Raw genomic sequence first — 16,552 nt, 5'->3', positions numbered from 1 at the left:
GCCAACCCATGACTGTTGGTGACCACAGATGGACAGAGAACCCAGTCATGGACCAGCCTCCTTCCCTCCCTATTACCTAATTCCCAACTCCCTTCTGGCAGCCTTTGACATTCTTCTGGTTTGGAATCCATCTGTGGGTCCTGTTTCATCCATCAAATTCCAAATTAGGTTCATCTATTGCCATAACAACAAGTGGACAGCATGAGGCTGCCGGCCTTTTCTACCCCAAAGTGACAGCCACTGTGCTCATCATCCGGGAACAGCCTCACCACACAAAGCCACCCATGTTTGCAGACCTCATCATCACTGCCATGGTGGTCATAACAGCAGCCACTCCCACCACTCACTGGGAGGAGCTCCATGAGGCTAGGGCCTCCACCAGGATTACAGGACCCATAGAAAGACATTTGGAAGCGGGTGCTGAGTTACAGGCAGGGTTAGGTGACTTGTGTTTTGACTCTATTATGAATGTGTCATGTTTCTAGGAGTATGAACATGCCTGGAAAGTGGAGTTGAGACTAAACTATTGGTTCCACCATAAGGGATGGGATTAGTGGTTCCTGGGCCCTGCCAGCAATGCAGCTGTATAGACAAGCCACGGTGACCTAATCTCCCCAAGTATGAGCTGGCCCCTCCAGCTGTGATGGGGGAGTTCTAGCTGGAGGGTGTGAGATAGATTTGAGTGGAGTGGGAAAGTCTGTGAGTGTCTGTGGATGTGAGAGGAGAAAGGGGATGGCTGTATTAAAGAGAAAGTAATATACCTGTGATTATAGAGGGAGACCATGTGGGCAGGTGGTAAGTATTCCTGTGCTCAGGAAAAAGGAAAAAGGCAATGGAGAAGATACGGGCACCAAACAAATTAAGAAGAAGGCAATGCCCATGGGAGAAGCAAAGACCAGCAGAAAAGGGGACGGACCACTCTCGTCCAAAGGAAGTGAGTCATGTTCCATTTGCAGAAAAGTGGCTAATAAAAAAAGTTGGTAAAATCAGTACGTTTTAAAATATTTGGTTATTTTCAAAAAAAGGATTAGGGAGATGTTGAGTCCTCATTTTGAGCAGATTTTCCCTGGTGCTGAGTGTGGTCAAGCTCACATCTTCCCCCACATGGTTCCTTGAGACTTAATGAGGAGGCATTCTTGTACATATTTCTTCCATTCACCTCGTTAATTTCCAGCACATTATTCCAATTGTAGTTAAATCATTCATTGTGTAATTAGCTGATGGTCTAATTTTACTCTCTTCCTTTTCTCCTTCCCTCCTGCCATCCTATCTCTTTTGGATAGATTTACAGGTGAACAACAACTTAAAGCGAAGAAATTTCAACAACTCTGGTTTATTTTAACCAAACTTTTTCTACATATTTTTAGATAGTTAAAAAATCAATAAGGAATTATTGAAAGCATGTTTTTCCAGGCCTTTTGAGCTTAAAAAATTAAAGACAATTTCCCAAGGAAAGGATGCAACTAAATTTTTTAGACAATAAACTTCAAATACTCATATTTCATGTATTTCTTTATATCAAAATGAAACTGAATATTTAAACTAGAATGATAGAGCATGTAAATTCAATTACTTAGCTGTCACTCATTCTAAGAATACAAACATATAAGTGACTCAATCAAAAGTGGATATTTTAAAAATATATAGAACAAATTATAATTTCTGAAAGGCTCAAATTAACCAGTTTAGAATGTTCAAAATTTGGTCCAAAAGCTGGAAACCAACTCCTGTAAAATTAGCATACTTTATACAAATGGATTAATCCAGAAGATAATACAAGATCCCTGTGTACTCCTGTGAATTCAGCTTCCTTCTGTGTCTTTGTGTCAATATTGTAGCCATAGCATTGTTGATCGAGATACATAAAAGTCCTAGTGATTTTGACTGGATGTGTGGCTGTCTGTTGCCTTTCCCTGCACATCCTGTGTGACTCCCTCTATATATAGAGAGAGGAAGTCTGTGTGTGTGTGTGTGTGTGTGTGTGTGTGTGTGTGTGTGTATTGGACTTGGCAAGGTTTATTTGGAAGGGCACAGAGTCTATCTCACTCCCCCAGGTCCTGAGAGTGCACTGGAGGGAAAGGGGTGGATTTCAGGGAACTTTCTTGCTGTGTTGGATGCTCTTGGGGAACGGCTGCAGGCCCAGCCAGAGCTGCAGCAAGAGGACAGCATGGCACACATGCTGGGCAGCAGAGCAATAGGATGTGGAGGGATATGTGTTCCAGGAGAGCTCCATGAGCCCCACCACCAGCAACCTGAGCAGGTGTGTGAGCCAGTGTGCAGTCCTGGCCCACAGGAGGTAGGGCAGTGTGTGGAAATACCAGACACAGAACTGGTAGTGGAGGGAGGTGGCTAAAGCAGATGCCAATGAAGTTAGAGGTGAAGAGGGTAGAAACGATCTGGTTGGCTATGAAGGGCTTGAGTAGAACCTTCCTTTTGGAGGGATCCTTCACCAGTGACAAGATACATTCCCCCATCCTGGGCCACCAGTAGAGGGTAAACAGCAAGAGCAAGGTGAGGTGGGTGGCCAGCAGGGCCAGGTGGAAGGCACGGTGCAGGCAGAGAGCCCCTGGGAGGAAGCACCAGTTCATTGTCCAGCAGAACAGAAACTGGCGGCCAAGGTCAAAGGAGCAAGACAGGTAGCCAGCGGGCTTCTCTAGCAGGAAGGGCAGCCCCAGCACCACCTGAAGGCCAACACAGATGCCCAGCTTGGGGAAGGCCCCACGGCAGCCAAACTGTGTGAGGAGAAGAAACAGTAACCCAGGGGCGAAGAGCAGCACTTTCATCTTCACAGAGGCTGCCAGGCTGGAACACCAGCAGCCCCAGCCCCAGCGCTGGACCAGCAGGAGGCTGATACCGAGGGCACTGGGTCATAGGACAGCTGCAGCACAAAGGTGGAGTGAACACAGTAAGAGGCGTGGCACATGAAAAATAAGATAAAGGGAGGTACCTTGTAGGTCTGGAGGTAGATCAAGAAGACAAACAGCAAGGTGGCCAGGTAGAGCACAGCAAAGATGTTCTGGACATGTGAATGTCAGTGCCTCGGCCAGGGGCATAGAACAGCCCCATAAAGATGGACACAAAACCAGCTGGGTACACAAGTGGCCCACTGTCATAGGCCACTGTCATAGACAGCTGGGTCTAGTCATAGGTACCGCTGATGACGCCTTCCACCTGGGCCACGTAGGCCTTCTGGTCGATCTCTGTGTCTTTCACTAATTTTCAGATTTTGTAATAGGAGTCGTTCAGGTACCTGTAGAGGAACTGGCACAGGATGTGCAGGAAAAGGAGGAAGACAGCCACACATCCAGGTGAGACAGGTGTGAGAAACATGGACAGGGCCAGGCGTGGTAATCCCAGCACTTTGGGAGGCCGAGGCAAGTGGATCACCTGAGGTCAGGAGTTTGAGACCAACCTGAGTAACATGGCGAAACTCCATCTCTACTAAAAATACAGAAATTAGCCAGGTGTGGTGGCGTGTGTCTGTAATCCCAGCTACTTGGGAGGTTGAGGAAGGAGAATTGCTTGAACCTGAGAGGTGGAAGTTGTAGTGAGCTGAGGTCATGTCACTGCACTCAGTGAGCTGAGATTGCACCACTACACTCCAGCCTGGGCGAGAGAGCAAGACTCCATCTCAAAAAAAAAGGAAAGAAAGAAAGAAAGAGAACATTGGCCGATGCAGTACAGATTTGACTCAAAAGCAACTTGTTTCAGAGGTTCAAATTGATCTATGCACCCTTCTAAAGGACTCAAATGGTTAAGAACGTCACCAGATGAATCTCAGAGTAAAAACCAAAGCCCAAAAAGACTGCTCCAAAAACAGACTCATCATCACAAACTTCTAGGTCAATTACACATTTTAAGGTCACCAAAGCAGGAATATCACTAAGGCGAATTTTTTCTTCAGGGCCTGCTAAACAATGACAATACTCAGATCAGGAAAGTAAATGAACTTATTGGGACTGATTTTAAATTATTTCAATTGCCTGAATGAGCATTATATTCATTTTCATCATTGTCCCACCCCAGGCTTCTGGTAAAGCCCTAGCGTTTCAATTACTTCACAAAAAGTCTTAAAAAGCAAGTTAATTCTCATTTCACACTCAAGTGAATCAGCTTTTACTTTGAGTTTCCATAATGACAAAGTAAGTCTTTGATATGCTTTGGCTATGTCCCCACTCAAATCTCATCATGAATTATAGCTCCTGTAATCCCCACATGTTGTGGAAGGGACTCGGTGGGAGGTAACTGAATCCCGGGGGTGGATTTTTTCCATGCTGTTCTCATGATAATGAATAAGTCTCACGAGATCTGATGGTTTTATAAAGGGAAGTTCCCCTGAAAGCATTCTCTCGCCTGCTGCCATGTAAGACGTGCCTTTGCTTCTCCTTCGCCTTCCACCGTGATTGTGATGCCTCCCCAGCCATGTGGAACTGCGAGTCCATTAAACCTCTTTTTCCTTATAAATTACACAGTCTTGGGTATTTATTCATAGCAGTATGAAAATGGACAAATACAGCCTTAATGAAAATTGCCCTTTGAGTATAAAAATTACAGGGCCAGAGCAAATCTTTCCAAAGCAAGCAATCTTGGATTCTGTCTACAAGTTGCAATTAACCCACCTGGGACAAGAAGAATGTGTGTTTTCAAATGGCCACCGATCTGTTGCAATAAACAGTATTTTCAAAAGTAAGGGATGTGGGAGTAGAGCAGTAGCACTTAGTCAGCTTAATTTATTACCACACTTAGTGTGTACCCTAAATGTACCCTGAATGCAGGTTCCTGAGGTGTCAGTCTTTTGAGATGTGCTGGACCTGAGAAAGGGGCCAGGTGTAGTGGGTGCTTAGGGCCACCAGGTGCTTTGAGCCATGGCAGAGCTCAACAGTCATCCTTGTTTTCCTAACACACAGTCTGTGGAGGCTGCTGCCCTTGTGAAGCTGTCCCGACCATTCTCCAGTAAAGCCACAAGCACAGGAGGGAAGAAGGCCAACAGATATGGGAGATGTAGGAGAAATACATGGAGAAAAACATGGACTACTTCCATTTCAGTAAAACTTCTTTGAGCATCTGAGCATCTTTTGTCACTACATTTTTGTCCCCTTGCAAATTTGGTGCTGGTATATAAATCTGTTTCCATGAATACTTACTGAGTTGACCGTCTGCTAGAACTTGAATTTCAAGCTGGGAATGCAGGGCTTAAGGAATACCTGTGATGCTGTGGACGGCCCAGGCAGAAGGTCAGGGCCCACCCAACTGTAGAACCCCGTATCTCCTGGCCACCAAATGTGCCAACTTTGAAGTGAAATAAAAACCAATAATCTCTTCTGTCCATTTTTGGTGTCAAAGGAAAATAAAATCTTTGCACCCCAAACTCATTATGCCAAGGAGACAGTTAAGCTTGGGAACTAAGTCATGCAAAAAAGAAAAAGAAAAGAAAAGAAGAAAACTTGCCTTCTTTTTTGTTCCCACACAGATGGCTGCAATGACAGAAGGCCACATATCTCCCCAGGTGGCCTCCCTCACAAATTGCTCACATGGAAATTTTGTATGGGCCCCCAGATATTTCAGAATACATATCCCCCTTATAACCCATAACCCTAAAGCAGAGTTCTATGGAATCTCACCTGACAGTGTAAAGTAGTAGCTTATCTTCACAGGCATGTGACAAAAACAAGACTAGAAATGCTCCCTCCCTCTGCCCACCCTGAAACAAATGTACATTTGACTTCTTCCTCTACTCTGTGTTTACCTTATCCTGTATAAAATACAGATTTACTGAATGCAGATTTACAAGTGCAGATTTACAAATGCATAAACTGTTTCTCTACTCCCTCTTTTCACACGTAAAACATGGATTCAGCCAGTGCTAATCAAAGCCTCACTAGAATGTAACACTCCACTCATCGTCTACCTTCCTCCCCTTCTTTTCTTCCTTCCCTTGCTGCTCACTCTTTGCCTTTTAAATACAGAAGTCCTCAAAACCTTCTTTGGAAAAAGCCCTGACCACAAATCCTATTGTGACTTATGTCTCTTTCTCCTAGACACATCCTCAACCTTGGCAAAAACAAACCTCTAAATTGATTCAGATCTGATTCCGATACTTTTTGGTTTACATAGTCCTCTCAGTAAAGGTAATACATTGTTTTCCTGGTTAAATTTGCAAAAACCAGGACAACCCAAGGCTTTTCATTGGACACACGTGGGGAAAATCCAGAGTGCCAGGCTGAGGTCGGTGTGATGCAGTGGTAGTGGGAGTTATCACAAACCTCTGCTTTCTCCTGAGCAACCCAGAAGTGCAGAAGGAGTTTTTGCAAGACATACACAGATTCTTACCTACATGTACTTGAGCTGTTTTCTCTAGTTTAACTGCCCTGATAACTTGCCTCATAGGTGAACTTTTACAAAGTAAAAAGGCAGGCTTAAGGAAACAAAAAGATAAAACTGCTTGTCCAGAATGAGATCAAATCTGAAACTGGATTCTATTCAATTGCCATTACTAATTCAAAGAACCACCAGAATCTAAAACTGAAATATCTCCATGCCTCTGTTTCTCTCCCTTGCTCTCCCATACCAAAGTTTGGGGTCTTAAAAAGGAAGCCAAATTCAACAGGGACAGATATTTTAGAAGAAAAACTCATTTTATTTAAAACTTCATTTTATTAAACTCAAGGTATTTGTCTCTAGTTGATCTGATGACTCAAAGTTTTCATGTTGGCCTCCTCTGAGGGCTTTGGAAAGCCTCGCATGCCCACAGAGGATGCAGCTGATAAAACAGAGACGGCCAGAGACAGTCACTTATCCCAACATCAATGGGTGCTTTCAGTTGATTCAGATGTAATTGAAATGCCCCATTTGCATTGAGTTTGCCAGTGCAGGAAAACACAGAAAAGAAGTGTCGGCCTTGCCCCGGGTAATAAACAATGTCCGGGTTTTTCATGAATTACATCTTATGACTGTTTCTAAATTTGAGAAAATAAATTGTCTAGCCACAATGTGCGCAGATCTCATTTCATCTTCATTCAATATCCACTCAGCAGACAGAAGGTAAAAACCAAATGAACAGATCACCAGACTCCATCCAGAAGAGAAGACATTCCTGCCAGGGCATAGCCCACATAGTCCCCACCCCGTCCCCGCACAGCAGCAAAAGTGTGCTTTAAAACAGCAGATTTCTCTGGCAGCTGTGTGTTTGTAATCACCAAAATAAATATGTCCCCCACAATAAGCTCAAAACCATCACATACGTATAGAACGATTAGGTGCAGATGTTGACTTTCGTACAAATGTTTTACTATGGATTCAATTATTAAGCTTTTGCCATACTTAATCACATAAACTATGCTTGAAGAATATATATGCCTCTTTTCAACGCAGCAAATGCTGGGTGATGCCCGGGATTAGAGGAGGGATAGGACCATGTGCCGCTGTATATTGGGGAAAAATTCATTTTCTTCCTAAAACGACCCCATAGTGTGATACGAGAGTGACTGGAGGCATTTTATTAAAATGTTTAGTGTGAAATAAGGCAAAACTTGAAGACACACACACACACACACACACACACACACTGTGCTAACATCCATGCCTTTAGTTACTACAATTAGTAGAGTAGATTTTACTTAGAAGAACTTAGCCGACAGATTTGTTTGTGGTAGAGCATCTCCCTCTCTACGGAGCTAGAAATATCACTGTAAATGTGGCGGTTAACAACATCTCTATCTGCTGCTAAGAAAGTGTTGACACAGATGTTTGGCTAATCATTTATAGCAAACAGCTATTCCCATAAAGGCTAAGATTAGTCGGAATTGGCATGCACTTCTTTCTTCTGTGAGTCTCATTTGATTATGGATGATGTTTTGTTAGAGTGTATCCATGCAACCTCATAAATGATGTAAAACCCAAGAAAAACACAGACTCTGTGCCAAAACCGAATTAAATACACATCAGAAAAATGTGAGCTTGATTCAGGTTCAGGTACCATGAAACTTGCCTTGGTCTATTGTTGTTAAAACCTTCAGGAAAACTATAAAAAGCAAGCTTGACATTAATATCAATTTAAAGTTGGCGTGGCTGCCAACAGTTATTCCACATGAAGCTCAGCTGGCTGCACCGTCTCCAGCACAACATATGGTGGCAGCAATTGCAGCCTCCAAAAGCTGTGAAAAATGGCCCACGCATACTGGGCAAGGAAAAGCCATCTTATCTGTGTAGATGTGCTGCCACTGTCAGCATTTTTCTAATGATGAGCACAGACCCGTCTGGGAGTTAGATGTGGAGGTAATTGTTCCTCCCACTTGCGCTCTGGGTGAGCAGTTTCAGAGTCTCTTATCGGTGCCATACTCCCTTTCTCCTTCCATCAACTGACCCCAAGAGGTCTATTCAGCATGCCACCTCTCTTCTCTGCTCTGCCACCCCCTCCTCACACAGATTCTGGGAGATCCAGGCAGAACTGCCCATAGTATTACTTCTGGAGCCTCTCAAGGAATCTGGAAGTCCTCTATCTTATTTCTCTACTATCCACAGTCCCAGGAATGGGGCTTAAGAGAACAAGGGCAATACCAAAGCCCAGTCGAGCACCAGGGCCTCCAACCAGGAAAGCATCTGTTCATCTGTGACTTGAAACATCATGTATTCATATGGTATGTGCCTGCTACTGGGAAGGGTTCTACCAGGTGTTGGGGGAGAAGGGAGAGGGACAAAGACCTGGATGTGAAATGGTTGCATAAATTTCACCTGCTTGCCTGCTCACTAGGGAACGGAATCATAGACACCAGAAAGCAAAATCACAAAGGGAAAGCAGGTAGAGGGTGTGAAGAGTTGAAACTCTTGAGTATCAGGTGGGCTGGTAACCATTTACCCTGGCAAGGAAATAACTGACATCAGGTGAGTCGGAGAGAACGCCAAGTTAGCTTCCCCCAGGGGAGGAGGCTAGGCCATTAACACTGTGAGTGCACGGAACACCCAAGTTTGTGGAGGAAGCCTGTTCTAAAGCTGAAACCACTGCTTGTCACAGGAGTGTCTCACGTCCAGAAACCTAAGACTCTGACTCCCTTCTTGAGAGTTTTTATTTGTATGAAAATATAGCGTCCCCTTCAAAATTCATACTGAAACTTAATCTCCATTGTGGTGGAAGTAGGAGGTGGAGCCTTTTAGGAGGTAATTAAGAGGGATCCACCCTCATGAATGGATTAGTGCCTTATGAAAGGGCTGAAGAGAATGAGCTTAAGGCCCTTTTGGCCTTTCTGTCCCTTCTACCAAGTGAGGACAGAGCGTTTTTCCCCTCCTGAGGATGCAGCAACAAAGCCCATCTTGGAAGCAGAGACTGGGCCCTCATCAGACACCAAACATTGATCCTAGACTTCCCAGACCCTAGAGCAATGACAAAATAAATTTCTGTTCTTGTATATTAGCCACATGGGCTAAGTCCAGCAGCTCACACAGTCTTACTCCATCTCTATCTCCCGAATGCAAGTTAAGCTGCTGCTATGCCGTGTGACTTAACCCAGTACTCACCCCCACTTTTCTGTTATAAACTTCTATATATGTCAGTCTCAACAAGGAAGAAAAGTGGGATGCTCTTTTATTTTAAACAAAATCTGTAGGGAAGAGAGGGGAGAAGAATGGGCAAGCAAACACAAAAACACACTCAGACCTTTACATCTTGTGCTGAATGCTTTTTACATTTGTATTTACTTTCAAGATACTTAATAGGGTCAGCTTCTAATCTCCTACAGTCTTCATTACCTGATAACTCCTGGTCCTCCTTGAAGACTTGGCTCAGAAGTCAGCAACTCCAGGCCCCTTTGGCCTCTGGGCATCCTTAGCACCCATTCATACATCTACTAGGGACTAATTAGATGGTGTTGACTCACCTGTCCTTTCCCAGTGGATTGAAGTTCTTAAGAGAGGGTAACAATGCCTTTAGCAACATTTGATGACAGCTCTGTGCAATGGAACTGCTGGCAATGACAAAAACGTTGTACATCTGCACTTCCCAGTTGCCAGCCACCGCCCACACATGACTATGGAGCATTTGAAATGTGGATGATGTGACTGAGGAACTGAGTCTTTTTTCATTATATTTCATGTTAATTCATTTAAATGTATATCTCAATCACTGCACGTGGCTAATGGCCCTCATATGGGACAGTGCAGCTCCCGAAGCTCCTATACTGCTTGGAATAGGGAACCCGGCCCACTGTTAATAGAATAAACTGACCTTAGGAGCTCAAACCTATCTTAGTTCTTGGCTTAAATGGTGAAACCTTCTGAAATATCAGGGAAGTTACTCATCTCTGTCTTTATTCATTTTCCAGACATTTGACCAATCGCCCTGTGCCAACCTGGTGGGACTGCTGTCTCACTAGACCCCCATTCCATGCAGCTAGGGCCTCTCCGCAGAAGTGCATGTGAACAGAGACCTGTGCCTTGTGTGGGAAGATCTGGAGAGGACGATGTGTGCTCCAAGCAGAAGTCCAGTACCTGACAAGGCCCCTAAAGTCCTGGTAAGTGAAAAGGGGAGTCTGCTCTTGAAGGCAGCAGTGGAAGAGGCGGTCTCCAAACAATGCAGGGCCCTACAGGTGTCAGAACATTTGCATTCTACTTTAAGCATCCTGGGAAGCCACTGGAGGGCCCTGAGGAGGGGCACAATGTGATGTTCCTGAGGGTTTAAACCCACTCTTCTCACAGTTGGGAGAACACTAGACACAGGCGGGGGGCAGGAAGGAGAGCAGGAAGGCAGGTGAGGGCCCCTCCCCGGTGGTCTGGGGGCAGAACTGGCCTGGCCAGAAGGAGGCAGGCAGAGGGACAGAGCCAATAGGATGTCTCCAGGTTGAGCTGGAGCACTGGGCACTCCAGACACAGAGATGTCTCCTGCAGTGAGGTCGGAGTGGGTGGCAGACCTGCTTGCTGAGGAGTCCAAGATTTCAGGATTGCCAAGGCGGATGCAGGGAAGAAATGTTGGCGATCCCCAACGGACATCTATGTGGGCATCTATGTGGGCATGTGGTAGGTGAAAGCAAGCAGGGAGACATCCAGAAGAGCTGACCTCAACAGCCACCACCACCCTTTGCTCTGAGATGTAAAGCCTGTTAACACAAGAAGACACTGTGATGGGAGCAGACCAGTCACATGCCTCTTTCTCTCTCTCAAAGATTACAGGAGAAGGTCCGCCCAGCAACTGAGCTCGGATCCCAAAAGCTTGGCACAGGGCTGGTGACCTACTGGGGTGCGCAGGATGGCTGCGGCACTTTAAATCGCCCCGGAGCTCTATTTCCCATGGACTGAACCCTTAGATATAGTTGTTGAGAAGAACTGGGATGCCCCCCAGATTTTCTTAAATTTTATTTCTCACAGTGGACTCTCAGCAATGAGACAAATTTAGATTCCCAGTTAAGCAATGCACCATGGTAATTGTGCAAATATGATGTTTTAAATTACACTTTTATTATCTTGCTTTTCTCTTCCAACTTCTAATTCTCCTTTCTCATCACTCTCTGGTTGTTCCTGATCTGTAACCCTTCCTCCTCACAGGACAGTCATTAAACGGCTCCGATCTCCAGTAAATGGTGGAAAGAATGAATGGGTTTGGCTTTAAGCACTCCTAAATAGACAGTTGGGAAGTGGGCGAAAATTAAAACCAGGCAGCTTAATGATATTAATATGGTCTGTTCGAGAAAATGAGCTTCAGCCCCTTGTCTCTGGGCTTGGCTTCGTCTATGACCTCACAGCTCAGAGGGAACAGCTGGGAAGGGGAGGCTGTTGGTGACTGGGCCCCCCAGCAGAGGAAACCAAGCAGTGGGGCTCCTCTCTAGCCCCCAGGGTAGCCTCGCTCGCCTCACGTGGAAACAGGAAATCCAGCTTCCTCGGGTCAGAATGGACAGCCGACGGTTCCCGCAGAGATGAGGCTGGTGGAGGCTGAGCGGATAATCCCTCAGCATCTCCCCAGCACCTCTTTCCCAACTCTGCCTGAATATGGAGAGCAGCAACCAACTCACCCACACGCCAGGCAGCCTGTTAGGGCTAATGTTTTTACTTGCTGGGATCTCACTGAAAACTTTACAAATGGAGGAAGTTTTACAAATTTGACATCAAGAATTCGGAAGGTGTGTCAGCTATAGCCTGGTGAATACAATGCAAGGATGTGATACTCATATCCAAATGTCTCAGTGTGAGGATTTGCAGTGGGTCATTGCTTTTGATTTATCATTGAGGGCAAACAAAACGTGAATTATATTAACATCTTGTCAAGAATAGCAGTGCCATGATTGTTTGTCATTGCATTGCCCCAAATATATCGAGCACCATATCAACTGCAGACAACAGCGAAGCCTAAAATGGATACTTTTAAAATCATGCACAAAACGGCAACTTTCTAACAACTATGCCTATTCTTTTGATCTCTAGAACGGGAGGCAGGCAGGAGGGAATGCATTTTGTCAGACATAAAGACTTTTCCAGGTTGTCCTCATTGGCATCTTCGGATGCATTCTACTCACACTAAAACAAATCTGTTCAGACTCATTGATTTCCCCAATCACATGTGGATCATCCTAGTAGCACAGGAAGGATCTAAAGCAAGTACAGTCCTGATGCCCCAGTGAGAATGAAGTGAACAAGGGAGGCAAAGTTCTAAGATGACCCCTGAAAGTCCCTGTTCATCCCCGGCCCCGGTATACACAAATTGTCACCCAGTTATTAAATCAATTATGTTCTGCTGTGAAGAGATCTTGCAGATAAAATCAAAGTCTTGAAGATGAATCCAATGAACTGACTTCAAGATACAGAGATTATCCTGGGTGGGCCTGATCTAATCAGGTGATGAGGCTCTTCCTGAAGAAAGATATTTGAGGGTGACCGGGAGGGAGATTCTCCATTGCTGGTTTGAAGATGGAGGGGCTCATGTGGCAAGGAATGTGGGGAGCCTCTAAGAGCTGGAGTTCTCAGTCCTACAGCTAGGAGGAACTGAATTCTGCCAACATGAGGCCTCTGCATGAGGTGGAAATAAATTCTTCCCAGAGCCTCCAGAAATGAAAAGTGTCCTGCCAGCACCCAAATTCACTGCACAAAACTCCTAGCATGAAATCCAGCCTCACTGCACCCTGACTTCTGACTTATAAGATCTGTGAGCTAATAAACGGCTATTGGTTTCAGTAATTAAGTTTGTGGTAACTTTTGCACAGCAAAGGAAAACTACAAAATCTGTTTTGGAACCAACAGATAAAGATTGCTAAGAAGACGCCATGGCTACATGGTGTCCATGCTCAGCCTTGGTTTCCTCACCATACTGGCGTGGTAATGCCTGTCTGTCATGCCTCGTTGGGAAGGGGTGAGGACTGCCAAGAAGATGTGTAGAAATCTCTCATAAAAATAGAAGCTGCCACCAAAGGTAGAATAAATCCTATTCTTGTTGTCAATGAGTATAAATAATTACAGTTGTTCTTATTTTCACTGTTGGAGACATTTCATTTTTTTTCACAATGTTTTTAGAAAAAACAATAGTATCAGGAAAATAGCCTTTCCCAGGCAGCACTGCTCAGAAGGCAAGCATTCATTGAGATGTTGGTAGTTGTTTCTTGAAGAAGGGTGCCAAGGTCTAATAATCATCACATTCTCGGAAAGTCACAGGGTATCAGAGATTAAAGGTCCTGAGAAGTCCTGCAGCAGAGGAACTTGCTCAGTATTATCTAACCTGGCACATTTTTCCTCACTGACTCAACAAGCACTCTCCTCCAGCCACTCAGCTGAATCGCATGGAAATGCAGTGGTCCATGGAACCCACTTTGAGGAGCTGGTTGAGAAGCTAATAAAAACAAACAAACAAACGAAGATCTGCTGACTCTCTGTAGCAGGTGATCTGTTCCTTCCATCACGTCAGGCTGTGAGAGTGCCTGTACCCCATCTAGTGCCCAGGGCTGTCTGCCAGCTTTCAGACACCCCCATCCCTTTGTCCTTGGGCCTCAATGTTCCAGGCACTCTGGGCAAAGGAAAATGAGCTCTGGTAACAATATTTAAGGTGAGGGGAAATGTACATCCTCAACATGTTCACTAAGAAGTTAAAGGCATTTTTAATGGGAAAATATTTGGCTAGATAAGAGAATGAAAAATCACTGTCTTTTAAAAAAAAAACCCACCTTTTAACTTATCCAAATTCCATAAAAATAAACACTCTATCTACTTGCAAATAAAAGATAAGGCATTTAAAACAAGACCTGCTATGCCAGATAAAGAAGTATATTATAAATCAACAGGAATTTACATTGTATGGCCTTGGGCCAAGACAATAGGCAGATCAAGGGAACAGAGTAGACAGTCCAGAAACGGCCTCTCACACACAGGGACTAACACATGAGCAATATGACTTAAAAAGATGAATTACTCAATAACAAAGTCAATAAAACTTGCTAATTCTTTGGTAAAAAGAAAAAACAAAGTTAGTCACCAACTCTCATCTTATTTTAAAATAAATTTCAAACGAATTTAAGTATAACCTCTAAATATACTAAAAAAAAAGATACATAAATATTTAATCTCAGAGTTAAGAAAGAACTTTTCTGCATAATCCCAGAAGTGAAAGCACAAAAATAATTGATGGATTTGACTACATATAAATTTCTATATTAAAGAAAAACATAAATGAAAAGGCAAAGGAAAACTGGAGAAAAATATTTGCAACACTTATGAAAGACAAATGGTGTTATACAGATGTAAATGAATAAGAAAAAGTTGAATTCCCCAAAAGGAAAATGGACAAAGGACATGAATAGGCAAAGTAAATTAAAACACAAATGGCCAATAAATATGTGAAAATACATTTGACCTCACTGTTAATGAAATAAATGGAAACAAAATAATGAGTTATCTGTCCAATAGGGTATAATAAAAATGAGTGATAATCCTTCCTGCTGGTTTGGTTATGAGAACGGAGTCAGTTGAAGGGAGGGTAAATTTTAAAATTTCAGGAAGGCAACGTAAGAAAAAAAAATCAAAACTTAGAAATGTCAAAAGGATGGCTCTGTCCACGTTCTCATTAGGGGTAACGGTCTTTGCTTTGACTTATTATTTTCTATTAGAATCACCACAGCCATGTGAGGGTCCCTGGTATTATAACACACAGAACACTGACAGCAGTGCCCATGAGTCTTGTCTGGTGTTGACACAAAGGAACAACGCCCCATGGACTTGGAAAGGACCGCAGCCCAAGCATCAGGGTGTCCTTGTATGACTGAATGACCTTCTTCCAAGGCTTCTGCGACCTCTTTCTGCACTCTGTCCCCATGCTGCTGCAGCCTCACTGTCCTGCTGGCTGTCTCATTGCATTAGAGAAACACATCTTTGACATATGCTCTGTATGTGTTTGTATGAAAGTCATGTTTTTAACTTTTTAAAAATGATACTTGGACAGAAATTTGGCAAATATATATCAAGGTTCTCAAGTGAATATCTCTTCTCTGCAACAGGAATGTCGCTTCTAGAAATTTTCCCTCTGAATAGAATTAGATAGAAGTTGAGGCCAGGCGTGGTGGCTCATGCCTGTAATCCCAGCACTTTGGGAGTCCAAGGTGGGCAGATCATGAGGTCAGGAGATCGAGACTATCCTGGCTAACATGGTGAAACCCCGTCTCTACTAAAAATACAAAAAAATTAGCCAGGTGTGGTGGCAGGCGCCTGTAGTCCCAGCTGCTCAGGAGGCTGAGGCAGGAGAATGGTGTGAACCCGGGAGGCGGAGCTTGCAGTGAGCCGAGATCATGCCACTGCACTCCAGCCTGGGCAACAGAGCAAGACTCTGTCTCAAAAAAAAAAAAAAAAAAAAAAAGAAGTGAAGAGACATCAGCAAGGAAGTTCAGGTGGCTTTGTCTTACAATGATAGTTTTAAAAAAAATGCCATTGGTTCTCAACCTAGGGTGATTTTGTCCTCCAGGGGACATTTGGCAATGTCTAGTGACAGTGTTGATTGCCACAGCTAAGGGGAAGGGATGTTTCTGGCACCCAGTGGGCAGAGACCAGAATGTGAAGCCACATCCTGCAGTGTCCAGGGCAGGGTCTCTGAAAAGGATGGGCTAACCCAAACTGCCCATGGTACCGAGGCCGAGAAACCCTCACTTCATGTACCACCCTAGGGATTAGGAGGAATAAATTAAAGTGGAATGTTTCACAACCATTTTAATTATGATAAAAAAAAACTATGATATTGTCCATGTATATTTAAGACTTATTGTTAGGTAAAAAAATTATAAAATTATATTTGTGGTGTTCATATGATCAGAAAAAATTAATACATTAAAATTTCATATGTAAAGAATATTACATCTTTCATGTTTTCCATAGAATGAATATATTTTTGTATATATGTGTATATACACAGAGAGGGAGAAAGAGAAAGTAGCATATAAATAAAAATACATACATTTTATTACCTATTACAGTATTTATTCTTCTACACACTTCTCAGTTCATGTATATACGGGAGCTTTCTTACATCCTGCACGGATGCCTGAGGTTCCACCACTAAGGAGTCTTGTCTCTAAGTGAAGAAGTCATTAAAGCTGTTTATGTA

At 43.8% G+C, this 16,552-nt stretch overlaps 1 long non-coding RNA gene and 1 pseudogene across 1 annotated transcript in view; both read right to left on the bottom strand.

Annotated features, from left to right (window-relative positions):
• Positions 1-16,552, bottom strand: part of LOC134757632 (uncharacterized) — a 110,053-nt gene that overhangs the window by 59,816 nt on the left and 33,685 nt on the right. The gene's annotated exons all lie outside the window — the stretch shown is intronic.
• Positions 2,002-15,274, bottom strand: LOC101147942 (dol-P-Man:Man(5)GlcNAc(2)-PP-Dol alpha-1,3-mannosyltransferase-like; annotated as a pseudogene).

This window comes from Gorilla gorilla, chromosome 19 (assembly GCF_029281585.2).
Source record: "Gorilla gorilla gorilla isolate KB3781 chromosome 19, NHGRI_mGorGor1-v2.1_pri, whole genome shotgun sequence".
NCBI classification, from domain to species: domain Eukaryota; kingdom Metazoa; phylum Chordata; class Mammalia; order Primates; family Hominidae; genus Gorilla; species Gorilla gorilla.
Note: the sequence above shows the minus strand (reverse complement) of the source record. Positions and strands in the feature narration are given on the sequence as shown.